Source organism: Rhyacophila brunnea, unplaced genomic scaffold, assembly GCF_057557595.1.
Source record: "Rhyacophila brunnea isolate RB1 unplaced genomic scaffold, BYU_Rbru_1.0 scaffold_11, whole genome shotgun sequence".
Taxonomy (NCBI): Eukaryota; Metazoa; Arthropoda; class Insecta; order Trichoptera; family Rhyacophilidae; genus Rhyacophila; species Rhyacophila brunnea.
Window position 1 is genome coordinate 45,070,115 of NW_028232763.1, and position 8,821 is coordinate 45,078,935.

An 8,821-nucleotide genomic window follows, 5' to 3' on the forward strand; every position below is an offset into this window, starting at 1 on the left:
ATGCCAAATGCTGGAGGCATAACCGGCAATTCCCATGAAAATTGCGCCGTATGTAACCTTAAGGGCTCTAGGATTAAGTCCCCAATTGCTGCCCGCCATTCGGGCCATTCTCTGATAGGCCGAATTGGCCTTAGAGACGGCCGTCTTGGCGTGGTGAACGAAAGACAATAAACAGAACATAAAATTGACGTATGTTGGATTTATATGACAAATTATATTTCGTTTGACATGCGTCATTTGCACCCGCGACTCAATTTCGCCAAAAAGTCGATTTATCAGGTTTTGTCATCTGATCACTGGTTTAACCAAGGCCTGAACAAAAACGATGCATGAGTGCGAGTGAGAAAGTATTCGGCACCCTTACCAATCTCTGCGACACGCGCTAGAGTAAGATAAAAGGTCTACATATCTGTGAGCTTGTTTCCAAAAGTATCGCCATCAAATCGGGGCGAAACGCTTCACATAGCGTCGATAACTTGCGAGCTCGAGTTGCTAAAATTTATATTTTTTGTGTTAAACATAAAGTCAATGGTAAATATTTTTAGTTAATTAAGTAGAAAAGATGGTTCTGTGTGTTAAAATGTGGTAGCCGTACTGATAAGCAAGAAGATGGTATTACGTTTCACAGGGAAGTTGATACATGTTCGTGATAATTTATTTGTATTTTATTATCTCCTATATATTATTATCCTAAGAGATTTTGGAAAATACACCAACAGCTCATTTAAGTGACATTTTATTGTTATTTTTACATCTTCACTTCGAAATGTGCGCTACCGATTCATCTACCGATTGAATTGAACACATTTCAGAAATTTTCCATGATTTTACATGTACGTGACGTTTATATCCGATATTTTCTTACACATCGTATGCAATCGCCATATTAACTGTTTACGCCTCACAGAATGACGTCTTCGTCGCTTAAGACCTTCTAATCCTTTATTTGACAAACGAATTCGATTATTTTTATTCAAATATCTTAATGTAGGCATTATCGCACTTTTTTCCGGTGAAAAAACCATAATCCTGGTACAATTCACTACCTACGTTTAATATCTTTTGACAGGAGCGTGCGCCACTGTCCGCCATTTCATAGATAACATGATATTCCAAATTTGATTTTTTTAAATACTTCTTTGTGGCTGTTACGCACTATTTTTTTTATTGAATAATTACCTAGGCTACTAATTTCTATAGATCACAATATAGTCATATTAAACTAACAAAGTTGCCATTGCAAACAATGAAAGAAATTAATACGAATTGTTATAGTAGTTATCAAAATGAGTCATATTGTATAATATCTACCCATTTTTATAGACCCTATCATCATACATCTTGACCTATCCACTGCTGGATGAAGGCCTCCTCAGCCTTATTCGACTCCTTACTTACACATGAATTGTTATATTTATCAAAATCAGTGATATTATATTATTATCTACCTATGTATATATAATGCCATTATTATCACGAGCCTCAATAAATCCACTGTTGGATAAAGGCCTCTCTACGTTGATTGTATTATTGACAGTATTGAATTTTTAATGTTATTTATCTACATATTCATATCGTCATCATAATCATCATCATCATCAACCAGGATCAATCCACTGCTGGATAAAGAGTTCCGCAACCTGATTCTACTACTATTGTTTTAACGAATTTGTGATATTATACATATTTCTATCCATCTTATCATCATCGACTTGAACTAATCCACTGCTGGATAATGGCCTCCCTAGCCCGAATCTACTCCTTTCTGTCATATGAATTGCTGTATTTATCAAAATCGGTGATACTATATTTATCTACATATTCATATTGTCATCATCATCATCATCAACCAGGATCAATCCTCTGCTTAATAAAGACCTCCATAGACTGATACTACTCCTTTTTGTCATATGAATTTCTGTATTTATCAAAATCGGTTATATTATATGTATCTACATATTCATATCGGCATCATCATCATCATCATCACATCGACCTGAAACAATACACTGCTTAATAAAGACATCCCTAGCCTGATTTTACTCCGTTATGTCATATGAATCCCTGTATTTATAAAAATCGGTGATATTATATATTTTATCTGCATATTCATATCATCATTATCATCATCATCATCAACCAGGATTAATCCACTGCTTAATAAAGACCTCCCTAGCCTGATTCTATTCCTTTCTGTCATATGAATTTCTGTATTTATCAAAATCGGTGATATTATATTTATCTACATATTCATATCGTCATTATCATCATCATCATCATCGACTTGAACCAATCCACTGCTTATTAAAGACCTCCCTAGCCTGATTCTACTCCTTTCTGTCATATGAATTGCTGTATTTATCAAAATCGGTGATATTATATGTATCTACATATTCATATCGTCATCATCATCATTATCATCATCATCATCATCGACCTGAACCAATCCACTGCTTAATAAAGATCTCGCTAGCCTGATTCTACTCCTTTCTGTCATATGAATTTCTGTATTTATCAAAATCGGTGATATTATATTTATTTACATATTCATATCGTCATCATCATCATCATCGACCTGAACCAATCCACTGCTTAATAAAGACCTCCTTAGCCTGATTCTACTCCTTTCTGTGATATGAATTTCTGTATTTATCAAAATCGGTGATATTACATTTATCTACATATTCATATCGTCATCATCATCAACCAGGATCAATCCACTGCTGGATGAAGGGTTCCGCAACCTGATTCTACTACTATATTATACCTATTTCTATCGTCCTTATCATCATTGACCTGAACCCATCTACTGCTGGATAATGGCCTCCCAAGCCTGATTCTACTCCTTTCTGTCATTTGAATTGCTGTATTTATCAAAATCGGTGATATTATATTATATCTATTTATATTTCCATTATCATTATGAGCCTGAATCAATCCACCGGTGGATGGAGGCCTCTCTAAGTTGTTTGAATTTCTGTCGGTCATATGAATTGCTATATTTATCAAAATTGCTGATATTATATTTACCCATTCATAATATCGTCATTATCATCATCAACCAAGATTAATCCACTGCTGGGTGAAGGTTATCTCAACTTAATTCTACTCTTCTTGGTCATATAGACTTCAATATTTTTTTAAATTTGTGATTTTATATACCTACCCATTTATATCGTCATTATCGTCATCAACCTGTATCAATCCACTGCTGGATGAAGGCCTCTTTAAGCTGATTCCACATCTTTAGGTCTTATAAATTCCTATTTTTATCAGATATAATATGTATTGCTTCATTATTTATCAACATTTGTCTCGATATGAATGTCCCGCACCGGGAAACTATATTGTTTAAGGTTAATTTTTAAATCAAAATATGATTTTTAAAATATTATTCTATGGCTCCGAGCATTTATTTTTTATAGACAATGAAACAAAATAATGTTTAAATTTATTTTTTATGCTGCTAACCTTTTTCTATTATGTAAATGGGACCCGAAAGAGATTAATATTTGCGTTATATTGGATCGCTATTTATGATAATCACGATTGAGATTATAATTATTTATCGTATTTAAATGCACATACCTACACATATATTGTATTAAAATTAAAATGACAGTGGTAGCAATCGGCGATTGCCAGCTGTTCTGCTAGGCCTAGCAGCCTGAAATGGTGTCAGACGATATTGAGAAGGCCAGACTCCAGAATAGACTACGCACATGACTCCAAATTTGTATTGGCAATGACGACATGCAGATCGTAAAACTGACAAATCAGCTAAATTTTCAACTGTCTGACGCGAATGAAAATCCATCCCGAAGGGAAAACTATGGCGCCGTCTATACACGCTTTACAATTATTATATTAAAATCCAACACCAAGTCACTATGACGAAAAGCTGTCTGCAAGACCTAGCGAGACAGACTGGCGAGAGCCAGCTGGCTCAGCTAGTATATTTTAATATCAGTGACCTAGTGTTTCTATAAAATAACTTAAATTATGGATATCTTTACCTAATGATTGCATTTTGACCGCTTAAAAATACTATATAACGTAAAAAAATAGAAAATTATATTTTAATTCTGAGCGTCTAGTGCGAGCACTTTGGGCGAGCACTAGCGAAATGATCTATGGTCTTGAACATTTGTAGACGAATGCATTCGCTCGCCCACAAACCAAAAGCAAGGCACGCGGCTTCATTTAGCAATGCAACGGGTGGCGTCTAGATGTATCTATAGTCGGGCTTAACCAAAGAGATTGAAAGACTTGAGAGGGAACACGCCATCATTTTGTACTAAAAAATACGAAGTTGGTAATGTTGGTATTCTGGAACTATTACCTAATTCAAGTTCGTGTGGTAAAACAACATGGCGGATATAATATTGTTATTCTGTCGATCTTGAAAGAAGTAAGATATTGTCGTCGACGTTTTAAGTACAAAAAACCATGGCCTCTTGCAGTGCAATAGGATGCAAAGCCAGGAGAAATGCCGGCGTATCCTTTCACATGTATTTATAATAATAATATTACATTTTTCTTTACGTTTATTGACAAATAAGTGTTGTATTATTATACGTTATTATTCGGTAAAAAAAATGTTTATTAATGGAAGAATACAAATGAGTAGGTAACAGCATTTCGGAACAATATGCATACTATTAATTATTTATACATTGATAGTTTTTCCTAAAAGATCTTTAAGGCCATCCTCCCACGGCGCAACTGAAATCTGATGGAACTAGTTTGTGAAGGAACTCATAAACTGACCAATGTGATGCTTCGCACACGGCGCTACTGAAACCCAGTTGAAATAATAATCACATAACCTCAAACTGTCAAACTCAACTATCAACCGTGTTGTACAAAAACTGACAACACGCGCGCTGCAGCGTTTACATACGGTTATTTTGATTTTCCAATTAATATTTAACCAATTTTGGTAAGAAAATATGATTTTTCACCGAAATCTAATGATGCTGGTACCACTGTTTTACGGTGACTGGAAACTTCAGAGACCGCGCGACTAGCATGTCGCATCTCTTCGCGACTGTTTTGAAGCTTGGCTGAGAGATTCCAGTCTCGCCGTCAGCGAGCCGCCAATACATTAGCTAGATACTGGCTGGAATTTTAGTTTCAGTTCCGACGGACATAAGTTGCGCCGTGGGAGGATGGCCTTACAATAACAATTCTCAACTTTTACATCAAACGTCAAATGGTTGTTTATTGCGAAAAATCCAGGGCCGTCTGCATAATATTATTTTGAACCCAAAATATACGATGTGTTTTTCAAAGTAAAAACTGTTAGTGCTAGTTAATGACATTCATTATTTATATAGATTTTATATTTATTTTCATTTCAGAGTTAAATATATTTTTAAGAATACCAAACAAAAAATTGTATTTATATGAAGTATGTAATGTTGTAGTATATGTAGCAATTTTATAATGTTATATAAATTAAATTATTTCAGATTTCCGCAAAATTAAGTTCTTCGGAAATTGTGGATTGATGCAGTCGGGCGGTAGAGCTGAGTGCCATCTAAATATTCATTACTGTGGGAGAATTAGATAATCACATGTATGATACTTCGCCATTAACAAACCACGTCACGAATTTAATGAAACTAGTTTCAAAAAAATATTTAGAAATAAGATATCATTATTTAGCGAAAAATGCAGAGCAACCAATCAACCATATTAGACAATATTTTAATAGATTATTTATACTTAGGAATCAATAGTTTTTCAAAATATTATTTTCTCAAAGCTGACTTTCATATATTATATTTCAAATAAAACCATTTTCGTTTTAAATAATTGATTTTTTTTGTATGAATTCATATTATATATGCTCTGATAATAATATAATGTTAAATAGATAAAATATTGTAATTAACCATATAAGTGAATCGGGGTAAGTGCATATACGGGGTAAGTGCATCTCCGCCTTCTATCTTCCATACATATTATATTAGAATGCTGCCATCTATGAAGAATCTTTTTCAATCAAGTAAATTCACAATATGACCCATAGATGGCAGGTGCACCACACACATAGGTACTTTTATGACCATTCAAAGTTTTTCAGTTGGTTTATGTCAAAGTTCGAGTCAAGAGTGTTGTCGTAATTTATCAATAACTGTACTAAAACTTGTGCTGGGAAACTACAATTTGGTAAGTACCTTTCATTTGAATTATAGTTTGATGTGTATATATTTGTTTAATGAATACTTAAAGATATTCTGACTTATAAGACCAGATGCACTTCCCTCCATAATTTTACATACTGGGGTAAGTGCAACTCTCTCTAGTTGCACTTGCCCCCAAATATTTTTGTATGGAAGGAAATTTAACTAGTGATGGGAAATACTTACTTAAGTGAGTACTTAGGTACATATTTTAAAAATCTAAACAAATCTTTTTAAATTATAGTAAGTACTTACTTACTATTATTTATTTAAGTACAATATTTTAACATTGCAAATTTTAAATATAAAATGAAGTGAGTACCTACATACTTATGTTGGTTTTTTTTTTCAGAAAGAAAATGCCGAGGAATTATATTAGAAAGACTTCTAAAGCGTCTACTTATACCAAAGAAAAACTTTTAGAAGCAGTGGAAGAGGTAAAAAACGGTCGCATAAATGGGTACCAGGCAGAGAAAAAATTCGGAATACCCAGATTGACAATTATGTGTTATGTTTCTGGGAGGCGTGGGAAAAAATCTACTACGATGGGGCGAAGTACAGCACTACCGGCTGAGGTTGAAAAAAGCCTAGCCGAAAATCTACACGTCATGGAGAAACATGGATTTGGAATTTCTAAAAAAGAAGTAATTGAGTTAGTCGCCCAATATATTGCGGATAACAATTTAACAACACCTTTTAAAAATGGAATTCCGGGTCATGATTGGTATATGGGATTTTCAAAACGGAACAATTTATCAATAAAAAAACCCCAACCTGTCGAATATGCCAGGAAAAGAGTTTTAGATCCGTTTATAATAAACGAATATTTTGACATTTTAACAAACGAGATAGAAAAACTGGATCTTCAAAACCGCCCTCATCAAATATGGAACATGGATGAGACTAGTTTCTCCAAAGATCCCAGCAAAACTAAAGTCGTTGGGCTTATTGGACATGCTTCCACCAGAACGATTAGTTCACCAGGAAGAGATAACACTACTGTTCTGTTGGGATGCAGTGCAGGTGGTGATAAATGTCCACCACTTATTATTTTTAAAGGAAAGTTTGTGTGGGATGAGTGGACTGATCCTGAAAAGTCTTCAACTACCCGATATGCGGCTACCAAAAACGGTTGGATGGAGACATCAATTTTCGAAAAATATTTCAAGGAGAGTTTTCTTCCATCAGTAGGGCCAACCCGCCCAATATTATTAATTTATGATGGCCATACGACACACATAAGCTTGGGCATAATTGAGGAGGCCAGAAAACAAAATGTCACCATAATAAAATTACCTCCACATTCCAGCCATATACTCCAGCCACTCGACTTGAGTGTAATGAAATCGATGAAAGACGCATGGGATGAGAACCTCGTAAAGTGGCAACGGCTGCATGTAGGTTCCAAACTTCCAAAAAAGATTTTTTCAAAAATACTTACAGATATTTGGAATAAGCTTGATCCCCAAATAATAAAAAATGGATTCAAAAAGGGTGGTATTCAACCACTAGATAGAAACGCTATAAATACGAACAATTTTGATCCTCTAACTTTATCACGCTGGGAAAAGTTTCGTCTTCAAAAATCAGAGACGATTGAACAAATAACCACTACTGATTTTGAATTGTGTATTGATCAGAGTAATCAAGCAATCACAGAAATATTGGATAAATCAAATCACGCTTGGGATGAAGAATCAGTAGGTCCAACAATCAATAAAGAGCCGTTTTCATCAATAGAAAATTTGGAAGCATTTTATGCTATACCTTCCACCTCAGAACCTTTTGAAACACAATTTGAACCACATATAGAGGATTGTATTCAATATTCCGAGCCTTCTACTTCTACTGCAAGAAATAGCTGCCTTGACCCGTTAAAGAAGATAACAATTTTAGAAGACAAAATAATTAAGCCAGCTAATTTAGATTTCATGGATAACGATGAAAATATTTCAGAAATAGTGCCAATCAAACGGTCATTTGAAGAACTCATGTTAAGATCTATACGAAGAAATGAGCCTGCTAAAGTAAAAAAGACAAAAGTTTCACATGGAGCGGAAGTTATAACGTATGATGATGTCATAAAACGTTTAAATGATAAGCTCGAAGAGTCTAAAAATAAAATGAGTACTAAAAAGAAGTTCCAGGAGAAAACTAAAGTAATTTGCAAAAAGATAGCACCAAAAATAAATCATAAAAAACATTTACAAACTGTAGCGTCATTGTCAGAAACAGATGTCAGTGAATCTGAATGGCAATCGAGTTCTGAAGATGAAAGTGATTATTTTCTAAATTTGTTAATGGAAGAAGATCTATCGTTAGATACTTTTGATACCAATGATATTAACGAGCGATTGGAAATAAATGTACAAAATCTAAATATTGAAAAAAAAGAACTTGGTAATTGGATACTTGCCAAATTTGTGGCAAAGAAGAGCCTCAAACATTATATAGGCAACATTTTAAAAATTGACGAAAGAAAGAAGGTAATCATTGCGAAATTCGTAAGAAAGGTTTCGCATTTAAGTAAAGATAATTATTATGTATTTTCATACCCGAAAATTGATGATATATCAGAAGTACATGACGCAGATATTATATCGATTTTGCCCAATCCCATAACAGGAAGA